General features: G+C 39.3%; 1 long non-coding RNA gene across 1 annotated transcript; it reads left to right on the forward strand.

Annotated features, from left to right (window-relative positions):
- Positions 1-310: 310 nt before the first annotated feature.
- Positions 311-19,341, forward strand: LOC137224513 (uncharacterized). Its single transcript, XR_010943368.1, has 3 exons — positions 311-544; positions 16,835-16,980; positions 18,835-19,341. It is a non-coding gene; the product is annotated as an uncharacterized lncRNA (long non-coding RNA).
- The last annotated feature ends 368 nt before the right edge of the window (positions 19,342-19,709 follow it).

The raw sequence follows: 19,709 nt of genomic DNA on the forward strand, positions 1-19,709 counted from the left end.
AGGTTGGGCTTGCAGAGTGATATATCCTGCATCCAAAGAGAAGGTAGTTTTAATTTTCCCATTTCTCTTGTCACTTAGTTATTGCTCTCCTTTTTCAGAAAAGTGAAATTAATTCTTTAGCATTCTTAGGAACCAGAAGGTTTTGAATCTGTGATGCTCCTGTATCTGCTGAGAGCACTGGGAAGTGAGGCTTGTTTTTGTACATGAAGTCATATTTTAACCCAAACCAAAGGAAAAAAAAAGACTTGAGAGTCTGTGGGGATCAGAGCTGGGTATTGTGTTACAGAAATTTTCCATTTCAGACACAAACTACATGCAGTGGTATGTGGGCCAAAAAAGGCAGAGAGGAACCCCAGGAGGGCCTGAAGAAATAATACCTCCTCCTTTAATCCTGAGAGGAGTGTGGCCAGGTTCTCAGGGAAGGCTGTCCAGAGGGTCTGGATCAGATCACACTTAGACGTCTGGGATTGGAATGATGATGATGGCAGCAGCATCATGGGGCATAACTTCAGAGAGCTTTCTAAAATGCCCTTGGGCAAGAGAAGTAATTTCTCAGTGACTCAGTTTCCAATATTGGAAGATGAGATAAACACCTCAGAATTTGTTGAGAGTAGTAAAAAATGGTATGAATGATGATATGATAATGCTAGCTATAATTTTATTAAACAATACTTATCACTAGCATTTACTGAAGCCTTATTATGCATGAGCCACTGTGTTAAAGCTTTTCTAAGCATTATCTCATTTAATTCTCACCACTCGATGAGATCAGTGGTATTATTTTTCCAGTTTTGTATCCAAGGAAACTACAGTTTAGAAAAGCTAAAGGACTGACTTGAACAAGCTCATAACCTTAAGTGATGAAGTTGGGTCTCAAATTTAAGTCTAGTCTGGCTCCAGTGAACTGATACCTTATCCTGCCTCCCCAAGGACAGGCCAACCTTGGCCCACACTGCTCTGGTCCTGAGCTGAATCTGGTGAGCGGGGTAGGGGACATCACTTGATTGACAGTGTGTTCTGTTGACCCCCTCATCCTATTTTTTAGCAGTGCCCCTTTCAGGTTAACATGGAAGCACCTATTTTAAAGAAATGTTGGGATGGTTTTCCAGGTAAGTAAACTGGTCTTGGTCCCTTGGGCTCAACTCTGAAAAGGGTATTGCCTGCGGCAGTGGTTCTTATAGTTCAGTATCCTCAACTAGCAGCATCAGTGTCACCAGGAAACTTGCAAGAAATGTAAATTCTCTGCCCCTGCCCAGATCTGCTGAAATCAGAAACTATGAGGGTGGGGCTCAGCGCTCTGTATTTTAACAAGCCGGCAAGCTGATTCTGATGCAGCTAAAGTTTGAGAGCCACTGGTCTCTGGGGCAGATAAAGGAGAGAGTTAAATCAGGAATAGAGGTCTATGATTCTTAACAGCTGCTAGTGACTCACTCTCCCCAGTCATTCCCTTCTGGGTTTCTGTCCTTTTTAGGATGAAGGATTTGCTCGCATCCCATCGTGTATGATAAATTTCATCAACAGTGTCCATTCCTTTGTGAATCGATGTGCGTGAGACTTTGAGCTTTATCCCCTCCCATGTGTGTGCACAGCCCCTTCCGTTTTTAGCACCACTTGCTCATTTCCAGTCTGGATGATTAGCTTCAAGTTACCGTTATGCCAGAGCACCAAAATGAGGTTTCATAAGACCGTGGTTCCAGGTTGAATTGAACAATTGCAGGGCTGGGTCTCCAAATGTGCTTAGTTTTGAGGGTTCCGAATCGTGCCGCTAGGTACCAGCAAGTGGCGCCCTGTCCCCCTCTCTCCTCCCCACCCCACCTAAAATTCGTGACAGAGGGTGAAGCCACTAAAGCTGAAAATGGGGAAAATCACTGCTTCAGTTGTTAGTGTAAGCTCTGACTCAGACTTTGTCTGCCTCCCAGGCTCACAGGTCCCACGTGGCTCTCAGTGGGAAAACGAAAACTGAACGCAGATCGCAGAAGCAAGAAAATGGGAAAGGTTTTCTTCCCTCTAGTTCTTTCTCCAGATACTGGTGTAAAATGGGTCTCCAGTCCAACACAAATCCCCCTTTTAAACATAACTTTCAATAAAGATTACTCCGAGTTTGCTAGTTTGTTACAAAAGCCTTTCTTGTTATCTGAGATGCTACTTTTCCTAATTGAAAAATAGTGGGAAATTTTATTCAGCTTTGCCAGAAAATGGAAACAGCAGTTGTTGATGTGACCTGTATTTAGCATCTTTGGGGTAGAAGGACATTTTCTTTTATCTCAACAAAGATTTACTAACATTATGTTCTGGTTGGAGGGGTCTCTGGAGTCCATCTTACATCTCCAAATAAGGTAAAATAAGAATTTAAAAAATGTGAACATGGTTTCTGTTTTCAGAAACTGTTTTTGAGTTTCAAGAGAGTTTTGCTCAGCACTCTGTGTTGCTATATGGCCTTATTTTAATTCACTGCAGACATACTGAAGAATTTAAGTCATGAGCATGAGTTAGCAACACACAAATGAAGGCAAGATGTGTTATGGGTATTAAACCCTGACCTAGTGGAAGTGGAGACTCTGCCTAACAATGCCTTTCCTGAGATGCGTTTACAGAAATGTCACGGCTGCAGAATAAATGCAATAAGGGAGAATGACAAAACTGGGACTTCCTCTGCCCTTTCCTGTTTGACAGATACACCAAGTTCTCTGCCCCTAAAGATCCTTGTGTTACAAATTGCATGTTGCTGCTCTTGTGAACCAACAATAAATATTTTATCTCAACATAAAATTTTGATTAACAATTTTGGAGAGAGATAAATCCAAGTCCAGTATCTGACTTTATTTCTTACTATCAGTGTGCCCTTGGACAAGTAAGTTAACCTCTTTGAGACTACTCTCCTCCTCTATAAGTTAGGGATAACATAATCACCACATAGAGTTGCTATGAAGACTGGTTTGGATAATGTTTAATGTTGCCATTTAGTAGCTGTTATTATTATTATTATTTTTGCCATCTTAAACTCAGCTGGTTCAAACAGTAAACTTACATGTTAAAACAAATATTCCCCGCTGCCTATATATATATATATATATATATATATACTCATATATGAGACAAATATATAATAAATAGATATGTAAAATTACATTTTAACTCCAATCAGCTCTGAAAAGCAGTAAGTTTTCCCTTTTCTTTCTTCCTTGAACTTCACTGTGAACTCTGCAGACTTACTCCTGGTGTCATGAGTGATGTTTACAACCTAAAGATGGCCCGGGCCGGCCTCACATTGATAAGACCCATTGGAAAAGTGCAGGTTGTTGCCTCTGTCTCACTGGTGTCCAGTAGATTACAAAACCATTCTCATGGTTTCATCATGATTGTTTTCTCACCCATCCTATGGATTCAATCCTTTGAAAAATGTCAAGCCATGGTTTATTCAAGCTATACCCACAGTAAAAAATGCATTTGGAATATACTGTTAGAAAAGAATTTAATGACAATTTGAGGTTTCTAGTAAACTCTGATTCTGGTATTTAAAATATATATACTCATAAAGTCAAGAAATAAACTATTAATGTCATAACATTATCTATTTTTTTTTTTTGTAAATCAACTTCTTATTAATGTGCCTCCCAAATTCAATATTAAAAAAGTGGGGATTCTGTGGGAAAAGAGGACGGTAGAATTTTAGAATGTGTTAGGATATGAGTACAGGCATTTCTTTGGTAAAAAAAAAAATACACATACATATCTACACACTAAACTTTAGAAACTCCCACCGACTAGAGGAATGCAGAGAGAACCAGGGCATGACGGCGGTGAGGGTGGGAGCTGGTGGAGAAGCATTAGGTCATCCATTCCTCCCTGCCACAGTGAGATTATCCCCCATACGGTGGTTTATGTTTCTGTGGTTTGCTGAGGGCTTGAGCTAGTTTTAAGTAATTTTCTTCAAGGTCCTCTAAGCCAGTTTAGAATTATTTTGTGAACAATTCATTCTATCACATGCTGTAGCAAAATCTTACCACAATCTAATAAGCATCTGAATGTGTTCTCTGAGGTGCAGCTCAGAGGCTCCTTTCCTTAAATTTCAACTTTCTACCTCGTTGCAGCAAAATCTCTTTACCTCCTTGGTGTTTAAATGTTTCCCGGGCACTGAATGTTTCGACCCAGTCTTGCTACACAATCCATAAGAGACTCTTTAAGATTCATGGTCTGTGTCACCAACCAGAGGTTTTACAAAATGAATTGAACATAGGGTGGTAATAAATAGGTCATGAAATGCTTGAGGGTTACAGCTTGCTTTGTTCCTTGCTTCATTTTCAATTCAGCAAGTACAAAGTATTTCTTGAGGGTCTATTATGTGAAAGACACTGGGCCAGAGCTCTTTGGCCCCGGACATTGGGCAAGTTTTCTCTTCTTATGTAATCCCGAGGGGATTACTATTTGTCTTACACACACAAGCACACACACACACACACACTCACATATACATCTGTGTCTCCATCTGCTTTTTTTTTTTTTTTCTTACGTTTGGTATTTGTTTAATGTTTCACTTTCTGAGATCACAAGGTTGACTTAGAACAGTTTTTCCCAAACTTCCCAGTTGAAAATAATCACCTGAGGCATTTTAGAAAAACAAATAAACAAACAAAAATACAAACAGTTCTTGGGCCCTCTGAGCCAGTTTAAAATGATTTAAATATATGTAAAAGAGGGCTCATATATTCCCTTGCATATCTGATTCAATAGGCTGGAGGGAAAGACCAGGAATTTCATTTTTAGGGGGTTTCTCATATGACTGTTTTCAACAGATAAGTCTAGGAAGCACTGGAATAGGAGGTGATCTCGCAGGTCTCTTCGAACTTTAACAGATTACTCTTCAGACAATCCTGATGGCTTTTCTCAGAAGTCTTGGTTGATAAATTCCATCAACTCTCTTCTTTAACCTCTGACCCTTCTTTAACCCGTTCAGCAGTTGCTCATGCACTAACTTCTTCAAATGCCTCAAACTTTCACTTAGATCTTTAATTATATACCTTTTTCTATATTTATTTATTTTATTTTTGGCTGCATTGGGTCTTTGTTGCTGCGCGCGGGCTTTCTCTAGTTGCAGCAAGTGGGGGCTACTCTTCGTTGTGATACGCGGGCTTCTCATCGCGGTGGCTTCTCTTGTTGAAGAGCACGGGCTCTAGGCGCGCAAGCTTCAGTAGTTGTGGTGCACAGGCTTAGTTGCTCCACAGCATATGGAATCTTCCCAGACCAGGGATCGAACCCATGTCCCCTGCATTGGCAGGCAGATTCTTAACCACTGCGCCACCAAGGAAGTCCCTTTAATTATATTTTAATGTTTCAAAAATTTTCATGCCTACTGAGACTATGGTGGACTCCTTAAGAGGAGGGACTACATTTTATATACTTCTGTTGATTCTTCATTTGTATTCACACAATACTTTGCACTCAGAGGAATGAGGTTTTGTTTCTAATTTAATTTTCCCTTTAAATATTAATATCTCACTGCACTGGTAAAGAATATATCTTTTCACTCCATATACCAAGAAGCATACAATTCTGGAACCCTAGTTTTAGTCTATCTGGTGCAGCTGTTAGGTACTCATATAACCCCCTAATCCTTTATAAAAACTTAATCGGACAGCTGTCTTGATAATATGCAGTTTCAATAACAGCCTCTGTTGAGGAATATAATATCCCATTGTAGTAAGTTTCACAGATTAATGATGTTTCTCTGCAAAAAAAAAAAAAAAGTCTAATGGACAGGGTTTCTCTAAACTGGGAATCAAGCTACAAGCTGAAAAAACATCACCTTTCATTTCTGCTGTGAGATGGAAGTGTATTCTTTGGTTTAGCAACTATTGGTATCTTTGTTATATTAATGGCTTAATTAGACTGTTTCACGGTGGTAGAACAGCTCTTTAAAGGACTTTCAACAAGGACTCTATTATTAAAGCAAAACAGCTCTTTCATTTGAGCCGTTAAAATCATAGGGGGAAAAATGAAAAATACCCCGGCGGCATATTTTTTAGTTCAGCTGTGACTTCTCCAGCAACATTGCCAAAAACCCTCTGCAAGGCAGTTCTTGTTTATACAGAAGTTTGATCTGGATCCTTGTAAAATTAACATAGATTGACAAATTAAATTTAACACCACAACCCTCCAGGATGTTGTAAATGTAAAGGAGACTAAACTAGACATTGGGAATGTTATTGTAATAGGGCAGTGTGAAGTCAGACCCAATAAAACATAAAAATCTTGCTTAGGAATATAATTTAGTACAAAGAATATCAACAGTTGACATTAATTATTTTTATACTCACTGACATCATATTTCATACATCACTAAGTCAGATGTGTTTGTTTCCCCACAGATTGTTTTTTACCAGAATTTACCAGCGACATCTATTGGGTTCTTAAGTGAAGCAGTTCAGTGTATTTGTACTATCACAGTTTAAAATCTTCAACAATTCATAAAATAAGCATCTTACACTGTTTGTGGTTGATTGCATTAGACCATTCAGCCTCTCTGAATTTATCCTCAGAATGGATTTTCTCAAATGAAAGAAACTCACAGGTAATCTGCAACGTAAGTCCCAATAGAATTTCACAGGGAAGACTCCTCAGCCTTGTCCAGGTTTATTTAGAAGTACAAATAAAAAGACACTAAAGGGCTTCCCTGGTGGCGCAGTGGTTGAGCGTCCGCCTGCGGATGCAAGGGACACGGGTTCGGGCCCCGATCCGGAAAGATCCCACATGCCGCGGAGCGGCTGGGCCCGTGAGCCATGGCCGCTAAGCCTGCGCCTCCGGAGCCTGTGCTCCGCAACGGGAGAGGCCACAACAGTGAGAGGCCCGCGTACAGCTAAAAAAAAAAAAGACACTAAAATTTTAAATGAGAAACTTATGTTTAAAATCTGACTTTGAAAGAAATAGAAAGGACATATTATATAAATATAATTAATCCAACATAAATATCCTGCTTTGCAAACTGCTCAGTTTAATGAGAGCAATGAGGTAACAATAAAGAGGAGCATGGAAAGCTGCTCTGGTAGAACCACAGAAGGTCACCAAGTGAACTGGACTTTCCTGATGTTTGCCTGCCCTGCTTCCTATGTCAGGGAATTTCTGTAAGGAGACCCAGGCCCAAAGGGCCAGAGGTTTCCTTCTCTAGATCACAGGCAGCTCAGGCTATCAGCTACATCTGCCCAAGACTTTGAGTCTTTACTGAGGAATGCAAATGTCCAGGGCCTTTAGAGATTATGGTCGGTGCCTCTGATGGAAGGTAGAGTCCAGGTGCGGCTGGTGGAACTGTAGCGGGCTTGTGTGGTGACAACACCAGTGTCAGCATCTTGAACAGACTGTCCTGGGGTCCTGGGGTGCCAACTTGGCTCTGTTTTGCCTCCTCTGTTTCCTCCCTGTGCTTCTCTCCAGCCTTCCTAGCCATTCTGTGAACTATCTGACATACTTCCAATAAATTCCTTTTCTGCTTAGAGATTCAAAGTTACTGTCTGTTTGTGGCACCAACAACCCTGACTATAGGACCAGAAGCTCCAGTGTGTCCACGTGCCCATAGGTGATCAGGCTCTGGAGGCGTGAATCTCACAAGAAACTGAGATTAGTGTGACTAGTATTAGATAAACTTTTCCTCACTCGAAATGAGATTTGAGATTACACAGAAAGATGCAATCTAAGAAGATTAAAAAAGTAGAGGGAAATAGGAGGAAGTTAAAATAAAGATATTGGCATGTAAGTCATATTGTTAAATGCATCACTTTATAAGGAGAAATGGAACTTGTGGGCAAATGAGAACACTCAGTTTAACTGGTCCTCACATTCTCTTCCCTGCAGGAGGGTTTACCTGGGGACCAAAAGAGTCAGAAGCTTCTGTAGAGAGGGCGATGGATGTGGAATCTAAGCAATGGAAACTCTGCCACCTTCAGGGGTGGGTCACCAAATAATGGTCCCTGGGCTCCTCTGCCCTGGCATTGCTGTGGCTGATGAGCTCTTGCTTTTGGTCTGCAGTGTTCTTTAAGTCTTTTCGTTTAAAATCTAAGTATATTTGGAAGAGATAAGACACTAAGTCATTTACTTTAGCAAAATGTCAGTCATTCATGCGCTGTCATCACAATCCTGCCGTATTCATATATTATATTTTTTAAAAAAGTTTTTATATGTAAATACCTACAATACCTTTGTTCTAAATAACATACATGAATGTAAGAGCTTGCTATGCTCCAGCTTTTTAATATTCATGGAAATAAACTCATAGTAGTAAAATGATTAAACATCATTGTCTTGCATGATGCAGAAAGTTTATCAAGTGAACTAAGGTTTTGCCCTCGTTTAAAAAATTGTGCATAGAAGTTAACATTTCAGAGTCCTTATCTACCAGAAAGAGTCCAGATTCATAGTTTGGTTGGGTATAGAATTCCAGCTCTAACCCTGATTTATAGTTTGATTGGGTATAGAATTCCGGGTTGAAATCACGTCTCCTCAGAACTTTGAAGGCGTTTCTCCAACATCTTCAAATATCATACAGTGATTTTTTTTTTTTTTGGTAAAACTGCAAAGGAGTTTTATTTATTTATTGAATTTTATTTTATTTATTTTTTATACAGCAGGTTCTTATTAGTCATCAATTTTATCCACATTAGTGTATACATGTCAATCCCAATTGCCCAGTTCATCACATCAACATCCCCACCCCCCACAACTTTCCCCCCTTGGTGTCCATACATTTGTTCTCTACATCTGTGTCTCAATTTCTGCCCTGCAAACCAGTTCATCTGTACCATTTTTCTAGGTTCCACATATATGAGTTAATATACGATATTTGTTTTTCTCTTTCTGACTTACTACACTCTGTATGACAGTCTCTAGATCCATCCACGTCTCCACAAATGACCCAATTTTCTTCCTTTTTATGGCTGAGTAATATTCCATTGTATATATGTACCACATCTTCTTTATCCATTCAGCTGTCGATGGGCATTTAGGTTGCTTCCATGACCTGGCTATTGTAAATAGTGCTGCAATGAACATTGGGGTGCATGTGTCTTTTTGAATTATGGTTTTCTCTGGGTATATGCCCAGTAGTGGGATTGCTGGATCATATGGTAATTCTATTTTTAGTTTTTTAAGGAACCCCCATACTGTTTTCCATAGTGGTTGTATCAATTTACATTCCCACCAACAGTGCAAGAGGGTTCCGTTTTCTCCACACCCTCTCCAACATTAGTTGTTTGTAGATTTTCTGATGATGCCCATTCTAACTGGGGTGAGGCGATACCTCATTGTAGTTTTGATTTGCATTTCCCTAATAATTAGTGATGTTGAGCAGCTTCTTATGTGCTTCTTGGTCATCTGTACGTCTTCTTTGGAGAAATGTCTATTTAGGTCTTCTGACCATTTTTGGATTGGGTTGTTTGTTTTTTTAATATTGAGCTGCATGAGCTGTTTATATATTTTGGAGATTAATCCTTTGTCCATTGATTCATTTGTAAATATTTCTCCCATTGTGAGGGTTGTCCTTTCGTCTTATTTATGGTTTCCTTTGCTGTGCAAAAGCTCTTAAGTTTCATTAGGTCCCATTTGTTTTTATTTTGTTTTTATTTCCATTACTCTAGGAGGTGGATCAAAAAAGATCTTACTGCGGGCTTCCCTGGTGGCAGTGGTTGAGAGTCCGCCTGCCGATGCAGGGGACACAGGTTCGTGCCCCGGTCTGGGAAGATCCCACATGCCGCGGAGTGGCTAGGCCCGTGAGCCATGGCCGCTGAGCCTGCATGTCCAAAGCCTGTGCTCCACAATGGGAGAGGCCACAACAGTGAGAGGCCCATGTACCACAAAAAAAAAAAAAAAAAAACTTAATGTGATTTATGTCAAAACGTGTTCTTCCTATGTTTTCCTCTAAGAGTTTTATAGGGTCTGGTCTTAAATTTAGGTCTCTAATCCATTTTGAGTTTATTTTTGTGTATGGTTTTAGGGAGTGTTCTCATTTCATTTTCTACATGTAGCTGTCCAGTTTTCCCAGCACAAATTATTGAAGAGACTGTCTTTTCTCCACTGTATATCCTTGCCTCCTTTGCCATAGATTAGTTGACCATAGGTGCATGGGTTTATCTCTGGGCTTTTTATCTTTTTCCATTGATCTATGTTTCTGTTTTTGTGCCAGTACCATACTGTCTTGAATACTGTAGCTTTGTAGTATAGTCTGAAGTCAGGGAGTCTGATTCCTCCAGCTCTGTTTTTTTCCCTCAACACTGCTTTGGCTATTTGGGGTCTTTTGTGTCTCCATACAAATTTTAAGATTTTTGCTCTAGTCCTGTAAAAAATGCCATTGGTAATTTGATATGGATTGCATTGAATCTGTAGATTGCATTGGGTAGTATTGTCATTTTCACAATATTGATTCTTGTAATCCAAGAAAATGGTATAGCTCTCCATCTGTTAGTAACATCTTTAATTTCTTTCATCAATGTCATAGTTTTCTGCATACAAGCCTTTTGTCTCCCTAGGTAGGTTTATTCCTAGGTATTTTATTCTTTTTGTTGCAATGGTAAATGTGAGTATTTCCTTAATTTCTCTTTCAGATTTTTCATCATTAGTGTATAGGAATGCAAGAGATTTCTGTGCATTAATTGTGTATCCTGCAACTTTACCAAATTCATTGATTAGTTCTAGTAGTTTTCTGGTGGCATCTTTAGGATTCTCTATGTATAGTATCATGTCATCTGCAAACAGTGACAGTTTTACTTCTTTTTTCCAATTTGTGTTCCTTTTATTTCTTTTTCTTGTCCGATTGCTGAGGCTAGGACTTCCAAAACTATGTTGAATAATAACAGTGAGAGTGGACATCCTTGTCTTGTTCCTGATCTTAGAGGAAATGCTTTCAGTTTTTCACCATTGAGAATGATGTTTGCTGTTGGTTTGTCGCATATGGCCTTTATTATGTTAAGGTAGGTTCCCTGCATGCCCACTTTCTGGAGAGTTTTTATCATAAATGGGTGTTGAATTTTGTCAAAAGCTTTTTCTGCATCTATTCAGATGATCACATGGGTTTTATTCTTCAATTTGTTAATATGGCGTATCACATTGATTGATTTGAGTATATTGAAGAATCCTTGCATCCCTGGGATAAATCCCACTTGATCATGGTGTATGATCTTTTTAATGTGTTGTTGGATTCTGTTTGCTAGTATTTTGATGAGGATATTTGCAACTATATTCATCAGTGATATTGGTCTGTAATTTTCTTTTTTTGTAGTATCTTTGTCTTGTATTGGTATCAAGGTGATGGTGGCCTCATAAAATGAGTTTGGGAGTGTTCTTTCCTCCACAAGTTTTTGGAAGAGTTTGAGAAGGATGGATGTTAGGTCTTTTCTAAATGTTTGATAGAATTCACCTGTGAAGCCATCCGGTCCTGGACTTTTGTTTGTTGGAAGATTTTTAATAACAGTTTCAATTGCATTCCTTGTGATTGGTCTGTTCATATTTTTTATTTCTTCCTGGTTCATTCTTGGAAGGTTATACCTTTCTAAGAATTTGTCCATTTTTTCCAGGTTGTCCATTTTATTGGCATAGAGTTTCTTGTGGTCGTCTCTTAGGATACTTTGTATTTCTGCAGTGTCTGTTGTAACTTCTCCTTTTTCATTTCTAATTTTATTGATTTGAGTAGTCTCCCTCTTTTCCTTGATGAGTCTGCCTAATGGTTTCTCAATTTTGTTTATCTTCTCAAAGAACCAGCGTTTAGTTTAATTGATCTTTGCTATTGTTTTCTTTTTTTCTATTTCATTTATTTCTGCTCTGATCTTTATGATTTCTTTCCTTCTGCTAACTTTGGGTTTTGTTTGTTCTTCTTTCTCTAGTTCCTTCATGTGTAAGATTAGATTGTTTATTTAAGATTTTTCTTGTTTCTTGAGGTAGGTTTGTGTAGCTATAAATTTCCCTCTTAGAACTGCTTTTGCTGCATCCCAAATGTTTTGGATCGTTGTGTTTTCATTGTCATTTGTGTCTAGGTATTTTTTGATTTCCTCTTTGATTTCTTCAGTGATCTCTTCATTATTTAGTAACGTATTGTTTAGCCTCCATGTGTTTGTGTTTTTTACATTTTTTTCCCTGTAATTCATTTCTCATCTCATAGCATTGTGGTCAGAAAAGATGCTTGATATGCTTTCAATTTTCTTAAATTTACTGAGGCTTGATTTGTGAACCAAGATGTGATCTATCCTGGAGAGTGTTCCGTGTGCACTTGAGAAGAAAGTGTAATCTGCTGTTTTTGGATGGAATGTCCTATAAATATCAATTAAATCTATCTGGGCTATTGTGTCATTTAAAACTTCTGTTTCCTTATTTATTTTCATTTTGGATGATCTGTCCATTGGTGTAAGTGAGGTGTTAAAGTCCTCCACTATTATTGTGTTACTGTCGATTTCCTCTTTTATAGTTGTTAGCAGTTGCCTTATGTCATACAGTGATGTTGATGAGAAGTCAGAAGTCAGTTTAAGTTACATTCCTTGTAGGTTACTCTTTTTCCTCTCTGAAAGTTCTTATGTTTTTTAGTCTTCAGAATTCTAAAATAGCATAAGACTGCCTAGTTGTTTGCTTTTCTTTTAAATTCATTTAGCTGGACATGAGCCCTTTTAATCTAAGCATTGTGAGTTTTGAGTACTAAGATTGTTTTTGGTAATTCCTTCCTTTCAATTTTCTGTGTTGTTTCTGAGACACCTGTGAATTAGATACAGGACTTCCTGGATTGGATCTCAGTATTTGGAACCTTTATCAGTCAGCGTTTGGTCAGCAAAACAAAAGCCTTTCTGTGTGTTCCCAGTAGGAAGTGTTTCAATACAAGGAATAATCATTGGAAGGGCCAGAGGGTGAAAGTTTCTTGAACTGTCACTGACTAGCTCAGTCTGCAATCCCAACATGTGTGCTTCTCCAGATGCTCAACTTGAAGCTGCTTCAAACCTCATGGGCACCTTCTGCCCCTACATTTGCCTCCAACTGTCTCCATTGCTCTGGGGAATAATGGCCTCTTCTCTTCCACCTTCCAAATCACAGTTATCCGCTCCAGGCTCTAATCTGAAACTCTGGGAAATGTAGTTTCCGCTTCTTTGTGACGCAGAGAAATCTTTAGCAGGTGTGGCAGAGATGCCGAGGTGACAGAGACAATCCAGCGCAGAGTCACACTGGCTGAGTGCATACCCTAATCTGCCATATACTAGCCATGTGGCTGGGGGCTAATTCCTTAATTTCTTGGTGCTTTAATCTCTCCAAGTATCAAGAGGGAATAATATCCCTAGCTACTTCATAAGTTTGTTGGGAAGACTGATTGAAATAATGGATGTAAATCAGCACCTGGCACATATTCAAGTGCTCTTAGTATATGTTGGCTATTGTAATTTTTATTATTATATTTAATTATCCTTTTTATTACATCTCCACTCATGTCATTTTGCTCTAAATTTTGAAAAGCTTCTTTAACATTATTTTCTAGTATGCCTATTGGTTTTGAATAACAACAATAATTTTAATCATTAAGGGAACTTTCTTATTTAGACTGTTTTTTTTTAATAGTGTCTTCTCTGTTATTAGTTTATACTTTTTTTAAAATACATTTATTTCAATAAGGTATTGGGAAGATCAAGAGGCAGAATTTTGGGTCTAGTTTGCCATTTTGTACAGAAGTGACAGTATTGAATCAAGAGGCTTAGTCACAAAGAATTCTGTGTTTATTGTGTGTTAGGTGATGTGCTAGGAGCTTTACTTTCATATTCTCATCTAATTCACCTCAATCTTAAGACATAGGAACATAGGAACTAATTTTTAAAGATGACAACCAAGACTTACAGAGGTCAAATGACTTGCCTTAAGTCCCTGGTTGGCCAGTAACTGGTAGAGTTAAAATGCAAACATAGATCTATTGGTGACAGAGCTGAAGCTCCACCACTGCTGTTGGACGGATCTCATCATTTTAAACGGCTGCACAGTATCCTCCTGTGTGAGTGTGTATGTGCGTGTGTTTATCCAACCCCTCTCCAATAAACACTTAGGCTGATTTTTAAAATTTGCTGCTATAAAATAATCTTACAGAAATATCTGTGCACTATGGGAAAATTTCAATGCACTCTTCTATTATTGTCTAAAAATAAGTTCTAGAAGTGGATTTGCTAAGTCACAAGTTACCCTCGTTAAAAATCTTTATATAGTTTGACAAGCTGCACTTAAGAAAGAAGTTGCAGGGCTTCCTTGGTGGTGCAGTGGCTGATGGTCTGCTTGCCAATGCAAGGGACGCAGGTTCAAGCCCTGGTCTGGGAAGATCCCATATGCCACGGAGCGGCTGGGCCTGTGCACCACAGCTGCTGAGCCTGTGCTCTGGAGCCCACGAGCCGCAACTACTGAGCCCACGTGCTACAACTACTGAAGCCCGCGTGCCTAGAGCCTGTGCTCTGCAACAAGAGAAGCCACTGCAATGAGAAGCCCGTGCACTGCAACGAAGAGTAGCCCCCACTCGCTGCAATTAGAGAAAGCCCGCGCATAGCAATGAACACCCAATGCAGCCAAAAATAAATAAATAAATTTTATTTAAAAAAAAAAAAGTGGTTGCAACAATTCACACTTCCACCATTGCAGTGTGTGAACGTGCCTGTTTCCCACGCTCTCTGACACCCGGTGTTACCCAATTTTTGCCAATCTTATAAAATGGAAATGTTATCTCACTGTTTAAATTTACTTTTATTTCTTTTTTGGTGTGGCTAAACAGCTCCTCATATGATTATAGGTCACTTGCCTTTCTTCTTTTATGAATTGCCAATTCATTTTCTGCCCAACTTTCAACTGGGGTAAGTATACATAAGTATTTATGTAATCAAATCTACTCTAATTAGCTTTTACTTACATTCTTTATTTCGGTGGATGAAAGAATGAAACCAACATGAGAGTTGGTCCATCAGAAGTTTGATTTATGATCTGAGTTTCTAAAAGAATCCGACAACCCATCAATCTCTTGGCCCAACTTCAGGAAACAGGCCAATTGTTTAAGATGGTAAAAGTTTTCATTTACATGCTAAATATTTACCTAAGCCAACTTAAGAAGGATTTCCAACCAGGCTAGGGTGAAAGCTACTAAGCTTGCCCTTCCGGCTTGTATCCTGCTTAAAATGTGTGGTATTCAAGTCGGAGTTGGATGTGGATGTTAACGGAGGCTGTTGGGCTGTGTGCCAGGTGGGTCATCCCTATTCTTTAACCCTGAGCTTCCTAAATGGTGTCTGCTTGCGGATGTCAGAATCCTCACTGCCATTTCTACAGTGTTTGGCTCTTTGTTCTTCCTAAAAGTTGCTCCCAGGATAAATGCAGTTCAAATCATAACTGAGTAGAGCTCAGATTTATATCACTACTGTTCACCAGGCAAAAGTCCCCAGGGTTTACGAGAGCACATGGGGCCTGGACCGCACAGAATGATTCTAAGTTAAGGCTCCAGGTTCAAGAGCTGAGAATTAGGTACAGGCTCTGATTCAGGGTAAAGTTCTAGTTCTTATCTTTTAATCAGAAGGCTCCCTCTGGACCCTCTTACCTTCCTTCTCTGTGCAATCAAAACTTGCTGAGCCATGCCTACCACAACTGTCTCCACTCCTGTACTTTCTCTTCTTTAAGATGTTCAGACAAATTCCGGAAAGGAGGCAGCTTTCTCTTCAAAGTGTGAATTCTTAAAAAAGAAGGATGCAAATTCTAATTCCTTTTCTTTAAAACACCACTTGGACCTCAACTCCTCTGAAAGTCTTCCTGAGCAGCTATCTAGAACTTTTCTGTGTTGTGTTCAGTTGTCACTGTCCTTACAGCTTCACACCATGTTGCCTTGGCTCCTTCACTAGTTCATCTGCTCTATGAGATACTGGTCTTCTCTGGGCAGAACTGTGAGCTACCCATCTCTTCATCTGTAGCGCTTAACACAGTGTCAATTGTACATTTGGCACTCCATAAATGTCTTTTTATTGGATCTATGATAGAACAATGGAAAATATTTGATTTCAACATGCCATTATGACCTTGGCTTGGGTCAAGTGGGAACTCATAGCTTCTGAGATAAATGCATGTGAAAATAATAGTATCCCAGTTGGAGGTGTATCAGATAGTGGTTTAAAGGAGAAATATTGTGACCCTCCTCTCTGGAGAACAGCCAAAGATTAAGACATAATCAGATTGCCTGTCTGTAGAAGAAAAAATATGTCTGGAGAATGGGCTAAGCCTACATGTAGCCAAATAATGCTCAGGCCCCTGTATCAATTTATCAGTTTCCTTGAATTTCATTAGTTAATCTTACTTATAAGATCATGTAAAATAAGATGGTAATGGGATATAAACTTTAGCATGCCAAGAGTTACTTGAAGACATACGAAGCCCAGTTATTATTAACTGACCCTGACATTCGTTTAGATATCTCAAAAGAAGTTTTAACATGTCAAAGGTTCTTGTAGTTTGCCTTTTCTAAAAATGATCAAAGTGTGTTGTAGCAATTTTAAAGAAAGGGGTGTGCTATCAATAGAAGTCTTTAAGTCCCATGATTTGGACAGACATTTGCTAATTAATTCCAGAAATTAAGCAAGTATCTAGATTTTGTGGAACCCACACCCAGAAATAGGCCAGACAAAAGATTTGTCTTTTCATAAAATTGAACTAATGTCTTTCCCATGTTAAAATTCTTTCCATACATTGTACACACACACACACACAACTTGTAAATTATTTTTGTTCCACTGCAATTAGGGTAAAACACTTGGTGCCTACGAATGCCTGATGATTTATGGCATGAAAGTCTCCTCTGTTCAAAATGTTGCCTTTTCCCTTTCAGGTAATGCACAGTGAAAAACAGGATTGTCAGGAACTGTTCCTGCATCTCTTGGAAAGTCTCTGCTGGCTATGCCCCTCCTTACCTTCACTGTCTAGCAGACTCTCAGGCACAGATGGGATACTCATGGGGCAGAATGAGGACTAGAGGTAAGTGTATATGTGGCCACATGGCTTTTTGAAAGTGGGAAAACAGAGTTCCATATTGCCTCATGCTCTGAAACACTTTTCCTCCTGCTAGAAAACTGGCAGGGCTAGAGAATCTAGTTCAATATTAGGAATTCAGTTCAATTCAAGAAATAAGGTGTGCTCACTGACCCTGTAAAAAAAGTTATGAAGGTGCCAACTGGTGTTTGGCCACTTGTTCATTAACATTAGAGAATATATGAAATTGTCCCATATTTCAGCACCTTGCCATTTTTGTTTTTTTTTTAAACTTGATGGGCGTACATTGAGGTCTACATTGAGCTAAAATTTGACACTGATAATGATTGTTGGAACCATAGGCCATTTTGGTTCTCTGGCCTCACTAAAAGGTAGTTCATGGTTGAATCATAAGTCTATTCCTTTCCTAACCTGCCTTAGCTGAATGTATATGGTGGGCAACCCAAGGGTGACTTTGCGTGGTTTGTTTTGTGGCTTCTAGAAAGTAAGTGTAGCCAGTATGTAGACTATCAGGTAAGCATTATTTATTGTGTTACACACCCCTCTCCCCAGAAGACTACCTAAGAAGTCAATTAGATATTAGGAATAGAATCAAAACTGAGAAATGTGAAAACTCAGTAAGATTTTTGCTGAGTACAATAGAAAGTCACTTGAGGATGCTGCCAGGAAATTGGTCTATTCTGACTGAATTCAAGTCATTCCCTCATCACCTGGAAAATTGCCAGATAACCCTTAGTGATTATAATTAATGTTGTCTTTCCCTCTCTCATCTTTAAAAGGGAACAAAAATGGGCAGCAAGATGATGCAGTCTCTGACTGCTACTGAAACATCAGACCACTGATGCCCAATTTCTTTGAGTGCTTTTCTTGTTGGACCAGAGGTTCTTTGCCATTAGTCATGAGAGTGGTTCTTCGGGGCCTTAGAGCTCCCTGGGCATGGTCTGTGGTGACGAAGTGAACTGGCATGTGCCAGGATGCTACACATTTTCTTTATGAGAACTTCCCATCATGCCTTGGTGCTTGGTGCAATTAGCAGTTTCCTTTGAACAGTACTGCCCTGGGCAGCTTTCTCTCATACAATGTCACAGTGAGCAATATTATTCTTTCCTTTTTATAGGAAAAGGAGAGTAGAGTAAAATAACCTGAGGTTAAAAATAAAAAACATCAGTGTTTGGAACGGAACGTCATAATTCTGTCCGTCATCCTGATGATCATTCATCTCTGCAGAATATAAGAGCGAAGTTAGAGCCTCTCTAAAGAAAACTGTCCTTTCAGTCTGGGGCCTCGGGGAAGATCTTTGATGCGTTCTTCTTCCTCGTTATGCCTTCTCTTCATTACAAATAGCCTTTCATGAAGCTTACAAGAAGGGACATGAGCACAGGCACCCAGTTAGCAACGGGTGAGCAACCCTGGGTAAGCAGCTGAGGTGGGTTAGGGAGGGGCAGGAGTCAGAGATGCACCATTCCCTCCACACCACAGTGAATACTTCTAGTTTGCTAGTCATCCCTGGAAATTCCAAAGTCTTTTTTTTTTTTAATAAATCACTTTTTCTACTCAATTTACAGTCAATTACTAGTTTATTATCACCAAGGAATATTTATTGAGAATTCATAATCATCAGAGTACTCTACCAATAATTAGAAGTGTATTTATACACACAAAGAGACCCAAACAGGGGACTCTACAGAGGCTGTGGTTTGGCTCACTTGATAAGTTTAAGACCTCTAAGATTATTTAATCCTGTTTCAAAAATAGCACCTAACATGTTTCTGGGAAAGAGTGGGTGACTATTGCAGAAGTGAAGATGACCTGTTAAAAAATGTTTGTGGTTCTTCACAGGAAGGATGCAGATGGTAAAGAGTTGAAACTGAGTCACCAGCAAGAACTTTAGAAACCGGCACCAAGGTGCAGAGCAAGACACTGGTGGAGTCAGGATCGGGATGCCTACAACTGGGCTATGTTTTATGATCTATTTGTTGGATTGCAAGTTACCAACACAACTACATTCTATAATAATACCTCTTCTCAGGGGCACTTCCATTCTCCAAAGAGAAACAAAAAGAGTTGAATTTTGGTAGAGAACAGTCAGGTTTGGGGAAGTCTAGCCATTGGTTCTTGCCTATATTTGGGATTCCTGTCTAGGAAGCAGAGCTCAATTTTGTGGAATACGTATGTTTGAACTTGAGGTTGCATCTCCTTTGAATTGAGATACGGGTTTTCCTTTGGTCAGAGAGAAGTCTGCTTTCTGCAACATCTCTGGTCGGCCTTTGGGTTTTCTCTCTTCTTGCTACCTGCTCACATACTAACCACAAATTTCCAGCTGCTTACCTTGTGAAATCTAATGAGAGCACCACAAAGCAGGTCCCATGGATGACAGCCATCATTATCCAGAAATAAACAAGAGGTCCAGCTAAATGCACCATATAAGGCTTATTTTAAGAAATGAATCCTTGAAAACATCAGCCCAGCGATGATAAAAAAGAATTCTGCCTAGTTAGAGTTCTCTGCAGGAAGGGTTTTTGATATTGCTTTGGCTTTAGGGAAAAAAAAAAAACAACGCTGGACTTTATGGGGGTTACCTAAGTGCACAGTGAAACTGCAAATTCAGACTGTTTGAATCCTGTCCTCCAACTACAGAGGTCTTATGTGAAAACAATCTCATTTTCCTTTTGCTTCTGGGAAGCCCTCCAAGGTATGGTGAATTGCCAGCTTTT

Source organism: Pseudorca crassidens, chromosome 5 (assembly GCF_039906515.1).
Source record: "Pseudorca crassidens isolate mPseCra1 chromosome 5, mPseCra1.hap1, whole genome shotgun sequence".
Lineage (NCBI taxonomy): Eukaryota > Metazoa > Chordata > Mammalia > Artiodactyla > Delphinidae > Pseudorca > Pseudorca crassidens.